This window comes from Mus musculus, chromosome 6, assembly GCF_000001635.26.
Source record: "Mus musculus strain C57BL/6J chromosome 6, GRCm38.p6 C57BL/6J".
NCBI classification, from domain to species: domain Eukaryota; kingdom Metazoa; phylum Chordata; class Mammalia; order Rodentia; family Muridae; genus Mus; species Mus musculus.
Genome location: NC_000072.6, coordinates 37,687,657 through 37,699,941, shown reverse-complemented (window position 1 = coordinate 37,699,941; position 12,285 = coordinate 37,687,657).

The window sequence follows — 12,285 nt, the reverse complement described above, 5'->3', positions numbered from 1 at the left end:
AGCAACTCTTTTTGTGAAGAAAGGTGTGCCAGAACCCGGACCTGGTTAAGAAGCTGGCCAAGATGGCTGCTGTCTTTATTATCCCTGTCACACATAGGTGGTGATTTTCTCTCATCTCTTGGCGGTGGTGGTGGTGGGTCAGCTTAACAATCTGATGAAATTTGTTAATCAATGTGAAGAGAAAAGGGAATGTTCAGGAAATAGAAGCCATTATCTTGATAAAACCAAGACAAAACAAAACAAAACAACCCCCCACCCTCCTCCTGCCCAAACCCATCTATTTACATTTAGTAGAAAATAAACAAAAAACATTTATCAGCTGGGTGTGGGGGTGCTCACCTTTAACTTTAGTTCTGGGGAGGCAGTGGCAGGCAGATTTCTGAGGTTAGTTACAAAAGAGTTCCTGGACAGTCAGAAAATAAACAACCAAACAAACACACAAACCCAAATGACAACAGCAACAACAAAATCATTTCTCACGCTGTCACCTTGCTTTTGTTTCTAAGACCTGGTCTCTCACTGAAACCTGGAATTAAGCACAGCTGGTAGATTAGTCAGCTCCAGGGCTATGCCTGCCTCTGCTTTTCCAGGAGTGCATTACAAGCCCACACCACTCGACCCAGCTTGGTTTTACTTGGTCGGTGAACCCTGGTTCCTATGCTTCGGTGGCACAGACTTCATCAGTTGAGCTAGTTCTTTTGTTTTTTTGAGGGAGGGTCTCTCATAGACCAAACCTGCTATATAATGAATGATAACCTTGAACGTTTGATCACCTCATTTCTGCCTCCCAAGTACTGGAGTTACAGGTGTGTACTACCGAGCTTGATTTATGAGATGCTGGGGATCAAACGCAGGGCCTTGGGTGTGTTAGGCAAACATTACACACCTAAGACACATCATCCCCAGCTAAAATAGTCAAGAAACAACAAAGCCAGGAAGGGAATTCTGAGCTTGAGTATAAAGCAAGTGCCTTTGCAGAATGGAGAAGCTATGGCCAGGTGATAAAAGTTTGGTCAGTCTCCTGAGCCCTCTCTTCTTGGTTTGGCCTATAATTGGCCCTCTAAGCCCTGAACCTACTGGGTCTATTTTCACAAGAATGCTGCCTGTGATTTATATCTGATTGCATCCCTTACCTAGCCTTTAGTGAGAATCTTGTTGGGCCAGTCTAACAACAGCTCCCCACCCATGATGCCTAATGAGGTCACCTTTAGTTATTTTTCTCAGCTGGTCCCTTGGCTCTGCTTGTTGGCTCTAAATCCCTGCCATCTTTGCTGTGCTTGGAGCTGAGTTTAGCTGTACACTGAGACCTTGCTTCCTAGTAACTCAGGTGTAATGCCTGATAATGCCATTTGCATCATGTCCAGTGTGTCATTTCTCTTTTACAGTAGCTCTAGAGTCATTCAGCAACCATGTTTGAAGATAGAGTAGATGTCCTTGACTTCAGGCCTTGAAGTGGTGGAAGTGGGAGGGAGGAAAGGTGCCTTGGTTTCCCCTTTCTCTCCTGCTTCTGACATTCAGGCTTGGTGAGGCCTTGGGTTTGATACCCAAGGGTGGAAAAAATAAATCTTAGTGGCATCATCAAGAGAGAAGAATAAGTTCTAACCTTTGTATGTTTACAAAAACGCTAACTTAGTATCTATGTGTAGATAACAATACCTAGAAGCTATACAAAATAATTTGAATATATAAATTTTTTAACCTTTTTGCTAATAAATTTTTATTCATTACTTATCATCTATCTATCTATCTATCTATCTATCTATCTATCATCTATCTGTGTGTATGAATATTTTGCCTGCATATGTTCATATGTTTTTGTGCACCACATGCATGCAATGTTCATGGAAACCAGAAGACATTGTCTGAACTAGAGTTACAGACAGTTGTGAGCCACCACACAGGTGCTAAGAACCTGACCTGTAGAATCCAAAATAAGTTCAAAACCACCCAGCCCCTTCCCTTCTGAAGGGAATGACCTGACTAAGCTTGCAGCTGCCAAAACAAGATTAACAATTCTCGGAAAAATAACCATAACAAAAATAACATTTCCCAGAAAAATTCCCCTACTCCGCCCCACACTGAATTATGAGAAAAACCACAAACTGCCCTGACTTTGCTGCCAGAATTCCTCATGATGTTAATAGGTGACCCATAAGTTCAAAAATATACTGCTGCATTGCTGACCAATTATAATATAGCCGTTCAACACACACCTCCAAAAGAGTATAAAAGAGCTGTGCTTTTTAAGTTCGGGGTTGACTCTCCCTGCGAGGCTGAGCAACCCCACGTGTGTCGGAACAATAAACCTCTTGACATTGCAGCAATCTGCCATCAAGTTGTGTTTTTGGGGGGTCACACACTCAATACTAAGGCCTTAGGGTCTTACAGACGTACAGAGCAGAAAGTATTCTTAACCACTAAGCCATCTCTCTATCCCTGAAAAATATGATTTAAAAACCAAAAGTTCAGACTAGGGTATGGGCTCAGTACTTGCCTAGCCTGGGCAAAGCTCTAGATTTAATCCTTAGCACAACATAAAACCAGGCATGGTGGCTCGGTCCTATATCTCGGCACTTGGGAGGCAAAAGTAGAAGCCTCAGGAGGTCATGGTCATGTCTTTAGTTCTGGCACTTGGGGGGAGAGTCAGGTGACTATCTATCTGAATAAATCTATAAATGAATTAAAAAATAAAAGAAGTTGTTTGGGGCCATCTTCAGCCATATAGCAAGTTCTTGGTTAGCTTGAGCTTCATGATACCTTGTCTAAAAAATAAAGAAACAAACTCCCCCTGCTCCCCAAACCATGATTTATCTGTGTTTCCTTCAGACATTTTAGATTTAAGGATACATCAAACTGAAAGGAAGGGATGCTAAAAGGAGTTAAACAGAAAGAAAATAAAAGATAGCAGGGATGACCATCCTTGTATTAGACAAAGTAGAGTCCAAGTCAAGTCATTGCAAGGAGCTAGAGAGAAGGCTCAACAGTTAAGAGCACTAGTTGATGCTTTCTCAGATGACCCAGGCTCAATTCACAGCACCCACATGATGGCTCACAAATCTTACTAACCGAAGTTTCAGGGAATCTGATACTTTCTTTTGCCCCCTACAGGCACTAGGCACACAGGTGGTGCACAAACATACAGGCAGATAAAGTACCTGTATATGTAAATAAAGTTAATTGAAAAAAAGAATAGAATCTAAGTTCTGTCTTCTCTCTTGGTGGAAATCAAAGTGTAGCAGCAGCCACAGCAGGAGGAGGATAGGATGAGGAGGAAAGAAGAGGAAGAGGAAAAGGAAGAAGAAGGAGGAGGAGAAGAAACAGAATATTCATATAGTGGTATGCCATTTAACTTTACTAAAAGGAAATATGACCACTTGACAACTCCATGTATGAACCTGAAGAGCATTCTCTTAAATAAAACAAAACACTTGGATGATATTTCAAAGACAGTTCAACTCAGAATCAGAGAATGGAGATAGACATAGAGCTCAGTGATAGAGAACTTTAAATTTATTATATTTGTTTTATGAGTGTTTTGCCTGAATGTATATATGTACACTACATGCATGCAGCATCCTTGGAGGCTAGAAAAGGGTATCAGATCTCCTGAAACTAGAGTTACAGATGGTTGTAAGTCTCCCTGCAGATCTCCTGAAACTAGAGTTACAGATGGTTGTAAGTCTCTCTGCAGGTGCTAGGCAACAAACCTAGGCCACCTGGAAGAGTAGCAAGTGCTTGTAACCATTGAGCCTTGTCTCCAGACTCTAGAGTTCTTTTCTAACAGACATGAAATCCTGAGCTCAGCCCCAGTACAAAAATATCAGAAAATTTGATGGTGAATCAGTGGTTGCCAGAGACTGAATGAGGGTGGGAGTCAGACATTTGTCAAATGGCACAAGGTCTTATTATGTACGATTTAGAAGGGAGTTGGGAATCTAGCTCAATCTCTGGCATGTTTGCTAGCAATCTCCCACCCTACCCACCCTGGGCTCAGTCTCCAACAATGAATCAACTGGATCTGGTGGTGTGATGGTTTGTGTATTCTTGGACCAGGGAGTAGCACCATTTGGAGGTGTGGCCTTGTTGGAATAGGTGTGACCTGGTTGGAGTAAGCGTGTCACTGTGGGTGTGGGCTTAAGACTCTCACCCCAGTTGCCTGGAAGTCAGTCTTCCACTAGCAGCCTTTGGATGAAGATGTAGAACTCTCTGCTTTGCCTGTGCCATGCCTGCCTGGATGCTGCCATGCTCCCACCTTGATGATAATGGGCTGAACCTCTGAACCTGTAAGCCAGCCCCAATTAAATGTTGTTTTTATAAGACTTGCCTTGGTCATGGTGTCTGTTCACAGCAGTAAAACCCTAACTAAGACAGGCGGATAGAATTTCAAAGTCATTCTCAGCTACACACCTAGTTTGAGACCAACTTGAGATAGACTGTGTTCTCAAAGAGTGGTGAGTGAATGAAGCCTGGAGAAATGGTCTCAGTGGGCAGGAGCACTTTCTGTGCAAATGTGACCACTTGTGTTTAAATCCATTGCACCCACATCAAAAACTGGGAATGGCTGTGTGTGTAGACCTGTAACCCCATCCTTAGGGTTGGTGGACACAGGAGAATTATTGTGAATTTCTGGCTACCAGTCAAGCACCATGTTCAAGGGAATAAGATAGAACAAGACACCTGTTGTTCTCCTCTGGCCTCCAAGTGTACTTACATGAACACTGCCGTCTTCCCCAAGGATTTAAGTCCAAGGAGAAACTTTTGGAGGCAGTGGTGGTTTGATTGAAAAATTTCCCCTTAGGCTCAGATGTCTGAAAGATCATTTCCCAGTTGGTGAATGTGTAGCCTTATTGGAGGAAGTATATAACTGGGATAGGCTTTGGTGTCTCAAGGCCACATGCAGTTCCAAGTTCTTTCTCTCTGCTTTCTGCTTGCAGGTCAAGATGTGAGGTCTTAGGCTATTGCTCCAGTCACCATGCATGCTGGTTGTCAACTCTTTACCTCCTAGAACTGCATATCCAAATAAACCCTTGTTTATTTGGTTGCCTTGGTCATGGTGTTTTATCACAGTAGGGAGAGAGGAGAAGAAGAGGAAGAGAGCGAGGGGGAGGGCTGGTCTGGGCATGGACTTAAAACCCAACCTCCCACCCTACCCACCCACCCACACCTTCCACTGTTATACATTTCCTCTAACAAGGCCACACCTAATCTTTCTAATTCTTTCCAAGAGTTCCACTCCCTGGTGACTAAGCATTCAAATACATGAATCTATGGGGGCTATTCTTCGTAAAAACACAAGCTTGAATATTAGGTATACCCACCAATGTACTTAAAAACTATATTGATTTATTACTTTCTTTGCTCTCTTCATATCAAAATGTCATAAAATTGCTACTTTGTTGAAACATGGTATCTAGAGAAACCGAAATTTTTTATTTCCTTGGTCACTTATATTGGTCTTTTAAATAAACCATCTCCCTTTTCCTTTGAGGTGAGAGCTGTATTTTTGTGTTAACAGTGTTCTTAGTCTTTAAGTCTATGTGAAGCAAGGTAGACCTATTTGAGAGATGGATGGTACGTTGCTCTACTTTGCACTAGGTCAATAGAATAGAAATAGCACACAAATTCTTCCATCTGCAGAGATCAATTTTATTAGTTTGTTGAATTTATGTCTGAACTACAAAGATTGCTCAATATGTTTTGTTATTCTTACAGAAATTTAAATTTAAATATATTATTTGTTCACATAAAAATGTTTTCAATCTGGGGTAAGGGGTGGGAAGCTGGTGTGGGGTGGTGGTGACAGTGGCAGCAGGAAGCTTTTAAGCCCAGCATTGAGGAGGCAAAGGAAGGCAGATCTCTGAGTTTAAGGCCAGCCTAGTTAGCAGAGTGAGTTCCAGGACAGCCAGGGAAATCCTGCCTCCAAAAAACAAAAACAACAACAACAACAACAACAGAGACGTCTTTAAAAGACTATATTATAGTAATTCTAATTATTTCCATTTTTTTTTCAAGAGAGGAAATTATGTTGACTATTTAGTTTCCACTTCAATGAACATTTTCTGAGAAAATTCTGTTGTAAGAATTCTTGCTTGATAATCCATGATATAGGTGAAACTGCATAAATACATTACTTGGTATACTGGCTAGTTTTATGTCAACCTGACACATTACAGGCATCTGAGATGAGGGAGCCTCAATTGAGAAAATCTGTAAGACTGTGGCTGTCCAGGGGTTAAAATAGCTCACCCCCTTATTTGTATTGTAAAGAACATAAATGATGGACAATTTTACTAGTTTGTTGAATTTATGTCTGAACTACAAAGATTGTTCAATATGTTTTGTTATTCTTACAGAAATTTAAATTTAAATATATTATTTGTATTTCTATACGTTGGGGTCTGGGAATCATCACACAAACCACTCAGACACTAATCTCAGTTAAACAGGCTGGTTTATTGAATTCATACCCTGCTGAAGATTGGACTTAGTGGATTCCCAAATTACATGGGAATTTGAATGTCTGCAGGTCCCTGCATCCACTTGTTTTTGATTAGGAAATAAAGTTGCCAATGACCAATGGCTGGGCAGAGAGACAGAGGCAGGACTTTTAGGATTCCTGGGCAAGAAACACAGGTGAGGGAAGAAGAGTCCATTATGAGAGGTGTGTAGGGCAGACGATGCTGTGAAGGAACAGGAAAGTGTAGGTGCAAAGGAAAAACTGCCCCATGGGAGGGCTGCCCAGAAGGAAGCAGAGCAGCAAAGATAAAATATAGATTTAGAAATGTTAACTCAGAAATACTGGAGGGGAGTGTGTGCTAGCCTCGGGGATGTTTGGAAGTGCCCAGCAATTGAGCTAGTTAAGGCATATTAAAACATAAAGGTTATATGTGAATGTCTTTCATTTGTGAATCCAGAGCTCTTGGGTGGGCACAGAGCCATGCATGCACACCTGCATAGAACGGACTTTAAATATTTACTACTTTAATTCCCCAAGACTGATCCACTAGGGATGTAGTCCATGACTTGGGAGCTGAACTGTGTCTAGGAGCCAGATCCTATAGAATTTTTAAGCCTGAAATCTACAAACCTTTGTGCCAAGTCATTCCACCAATAAGGATTTAGGGACTGGGGACTTACTTAGGAGCAAGTCTTTGTTGTACACTTAATCTGTTCTCATTGGATGGGGTATTCAACTGTGGCAGGGGACTTGCCATGTCTTTTAGTCATGTTTTAACTTGTCAACCGAGATGGAACTTGTCTAACTTTCATGTCTTAACTTGCCAACCAGAATGTGCATGTCTCTTTTGGTCAAGTAGGATGTCAATTTCCAAGGAGGTCCTGGGAATTTAAACTTTATTTGACCCCTACTCAAAATGGAACTTTTACTGCAAAGGACTTCTTACGTCAGTGCAGGTGTCTCTCTTATTTCGGGGTCCATTCCAGGGGCAGATTATAAAATAAAAAACCATAAAAGCTCATACACAGCTGCAGGAAGTGCCGCTGGGAAGTTGGTTAGTGTCCAAGCTTATTGTAGCTAACTATACAAAGATGTTCTAACTCACCTTTACTGTGATTGGTTTCCAAGAACACCAAAGCACAGAACATAACAGAACATACAATCAGTCTGGGTATGGGAAAGTTTCCTAGTAACAACACATGAGAAAGTTTCCTTGTAGTAGCAGAGTAGTAACAGAACAAAATGGCTGGCTAGACAGGCAACAGTTCCCTAGGCCTTAACACTACTGGGCATTTTCTTAGTGAATAATGTGAGAGGGCCTCACCCTTTGTGGATGGGGCCACGCCTGGGCTTGTGGTCCTGGATTTTATAGGAAAAGAGGCTGAGCAAGAAGTGGGGAGCTGTTACGCTCTCTGGTCGAGTCAACTGGACAAGCCGAAAGGCTTAAAAGTCACTCATGAGGCAAAAGAGTTTCAAGGAAGCTCTCCTCCTGGAGGCTAGTGTTCTCTACCCATACATTAATTTTTCATTCCTGAGTTCCAGTACTACGCTAGTCTAGAGTATGGATCCACGTGCTCTCTTTCAGTATTTTCCTATAAGTGCTCTGACATGGCTAAAGCCTTCCGCCAGTGTTCCAACAGTCCAAGGGCATCCTTGACCAAGATCAAGGGTTTAGAATTCAGCAAGATTGTAAAAGCTAAGTCACTCCCTTACACAGGAATTTACCATCCCTTAGGAAGAAGGAAGTTTCAGACCAAAGGAGAAACCAGAATAGATACTATAGCAGAGTTACACCCATACACATATTTACAATGGCCTAAGGGGAAGGTGGACTATACAAGAGACTAAAATAGGAACTATGGCAAGGACGTGAAGCCCTTGACCCTGGCTTCTAAGATTAGTGAATTTTAGGTGGAGCCTTTGTTGATTCCAGCTGTTATCAATGTATTCTATCCTGGGTGGTTCCCGTTAGACCTTTTGTGTTTGCATTCCTCTGTTTTATGTAAGATTCCGGTTACCTCAATTGTACCTTGCGAATATGTCACCCAACTTCCTTATTGTCCTCTGCATAAAAAGTCTGATGCTCGAGTTGTAAAATTACATTCAGATTCCACACAAACTCTCCTGCGTGTGTGTCTGTCTGTCATCCATCCACGCTTTGCCCACCCGCGTCAAGAGACCCCGTTCCACACAGACATAGGGACCCAGAAGGTCTGCGGCAGGGAGCAGGATGCTAAGCAGCACCCATCTATGGCTTCTTCATCAGCTCCTGTCTCCAGGTTCCTGCCCTTCTTGAGTTTCTGCTCTCATTGCTTTTAGTGATAGATTGTTATATGAAACTGTGAGTGAAAAAAAAAAAAAAAACTCCTCCCCAGGTTGATTTTGGTCATGGTGTTTTTATCACAGCAATAGGGACCCTAACTAGGACACTGGGGAAAGCCTGGATGTAGCCATCATCAGGCTTTGGAAATGTGGGAAGACCTATGTTAAACTATGTTGTATGGTCACCTTGCCTTTCAGATATAATATGTGCATCAATATCTGTAGGCAGGATTTCAGTTATACTGGTTGTATTAGGACAGCTTGGGGCCATATGGGGTGGGGGATACCTTTAATTCAGGCAAAAATGAATTTGCCTGCTTACAGTATAAATTTCTGAGAGTTTGGAGGATATACTTTCTCAAAGAATGCTGGGTTGGCCTGCTATTTCAAGCTGAAATCACTTCAATGAGTACATCTTCAGGAAGGGCCCTTTGGCTTGTCTTTCCATATGTGCAATAAGCCTTAAAGAGTCCTTGGCAGGAATGGGGGTGGTCATGTGAAGGGGCTTTGGGTTTGGTGTCCCGTACCTTATAAACCAGGTGTGGGGGTGTGCAGCTGTAATTACTAGCTTTATTGAAGCAATTCTTAGTTTGATGATGTTTAAAGAAATTTGTTATATTGAATCTCACAGCAAGTCCTATAAAAAAGAGGAATGAGGGGCAAGCCAGGCCAGTGAGGACCAGGGTGGTAAGCCAAAGACTCCAGTCAAAAATGTTGTGATACTGTTATAGAAATAATATGCCTCCCCTATGAGAAATCACTCTGCACACTTAGAGATTAATGAAAGCTAGTGCCCAAAGAAGAGCTGGCCTTGAAAAAAAATGGTTTACTAAATTGTATACTCCTTGACCTGATTCATTTCACATACACTGCCATCTTTAGATCTGTTTTAGGTCCTACACCCCAAGTTAACCCTTTGAACAATGTAAACAGCCAGGAGACTACAAGTCTGGTCACTTGGGCAGATGGTAGATTTATACACCAAAATCTTGCCATAATTATTCTTATTATTAAATAATAATAATTTCTTACACTGTGTGTGTTTTTTTTAATAACATAATTGTTACCCTTGGTCACCTTGTCCACCTGGCTGAATTATGGTTTTATTGATAAGAGCAGGGGGGAGGGGGGTGGGACTTAATGGCAGACCCCTGAGCTGTCCCCTTTGAACTGCCCCTTAGAGGTCTGTTCTTTGATATGGGGATGAGTCTAATGGCCAGTTGTAAACCAGGGTTATTTCCTTTCTTATGGGAATGGAGCCTCTTTGTGGCACTTGATGAGTAAACATTAGCAGAAACTTTCTCAGCATCAGTATGGTAGAGAGATTTCTTTGTCACAGTCTCTAAGAAGTCTGGTTAGGACACTTCTTAACTTACAGTCACACTGGAGGCAGTGCTCCTTAGCTAAATTCCACTTTGTATAACTTAATGTTCTCTAAGCAAGCTTGCTGGTAAATCTTTTATAGTGCCAATTCTACTGCTTCAAGCTTTTCTTCCATCAGTACCAAACTTATTCGACTCATGCTCCTATTGTCTTTCTTCAAGATTATCCCTAACCTTTTGTAAGGTCTCTTTGAAAACTCCTCATTTGTTAGCATGAATGCAGCAAACTTACCTACCATCACACAAAGTTTTCTCTGGAACATGAACACTAAGTAAGAATTATTTCTGCCAGCGACTCTACCTAGGAATGGAGGGAACTGACAGAGAATGGAAGATGTCTGATGTTTGTATCTACCTGCTGACTCATCTGTTTTAGGCCCTCTTTCCCTCTGGTTAGGGTTGTAGTACTTATTAAGGCAGTGGTTCCTGCTACCTCATCCCTACCAGGTGGAGGAGTAGGGCAGTCCAAAGGAAAATAAAAGATGGGCCCCTTCTGGTCCCAAATATGCATACACTTGGGGAAGAACATGTACAACCACTCAAAAAATTAGATTATTATACAGATGTTCTGAGGCCATACATCAGATGAAACCAGTAGTGGAGGCAAACCAAGTTCCCTGGGACTGAACTAAGGTTCTTCTGATCAAAGAACAATAAGTTGTGCCCTTCCCCCACCCCAGCTTTGAGCAGGCTAAATAGATCTTAAGTGTCTGCCACAGTCTTCTGCTGACCCAGGTAGAGTCCTCCCAGCCTGCAATTTCCTATAGGAGCAGACTGCCTGCTGAGCTTGCTTTGCAACTTAATCCAGCAGAAACAAAGGATAGGTCTGTGGGCTCTCCCTATATAAATACAGTGCTAAATACTAAACTTTGAGCCTTGATCAAGCCTTTGTCTTGGCTTCATCCTTTTCTCACCCCACCCCCGACCCCAGTCCTTTTCCCATTTCCAGCCTCCTTTTCAGGTACCCAGTTCATTCATGGCTGCTGGACAGCTACAATAAGTCTAGCATTTCAAGAAGAAGGGGATTTAGCAAGGGGGAAATTTGCAGTGATAAGGCATGGAATATTTCCAGTCACGACTCCCAACAAAATAGTGGTTTCAGAAAGTGAACAGACAAGCCAGTTGGTGGCCATACTTATCAGAATCTCTGCTCCCAACCTGATGCAGTAAGAAGAGACCTTAAAATAGATCCAGAAATCTTGAGCCAGTTCAGGCCAGATTTAATTTAGGAGGTGGTGCATTCCTTGGAGCCTAGCAAAAACTTCAGGTGTTTCAGGGGTCCCCATAAGGGTAGAGTTAATTATCACAATTCCAAGTGTTGATGAATGTAGACCTGCAGTTTCAGGGGCTTTAGGCTGTTTTTGAGTCAGGGGAGGGGAAAAGAAGAATAAAGGTTTATTCAATGGGGATTTCCATCCAATAGTATACTGTGGGGTATGGTATTGTCTGCTGTGGAAAATAAACAAGGCCCCTCAGTCATGCCCAGTTGTATATAATTCTATTCCCAGGTGGAGCCAATGACCCAACCATAATATAGGGGACTGTTTACCTGTAGGCATATACAGTTACTAGTGTTTGAACAATCCCTAATAGGTCTCCTACTTACAGACAGGAAGGCAGAATCAGTAGGCGCCCCTGAATAGGTAACAATGTCTATGCATATCCATTTTGGACAGAAGAACTCTCCCTCATTGACCACATTGAGATCTTTCATCATGGGTGTCCCAACATTTTCCATTTCCTGAGTCTAGAGGAAGTTTAATTCAGCAACATGGCTCCTCTGTCACCCCTTTAATCCCAAATAACAAATAAAGTTAGGTTATAGAAGGAAGCAGTTAAGTTTGAAAGTGATATCTAACTGAGGGGCAGACAATGTGATAAATCAGAGAAAGATTTGACAGAATGAGTCAGAGATAGGACACACCCAACTTTCAGGAACATACCAGAAGAGATGCTATTTAAGAGCAGTCGGAATTGGAGTCAGAGTCAGAGTCATATCAATGAGTGCAGTTTAGTTTAGTTTAGTTGGATTGAATCAGGGAAGTGGAGTTGAGTCCATGTAGTTTGTGCAGCAGGGGCTGTTGAAGCCAGAGACTAAGAAGGAACCAGAAGATTAGAACAAAT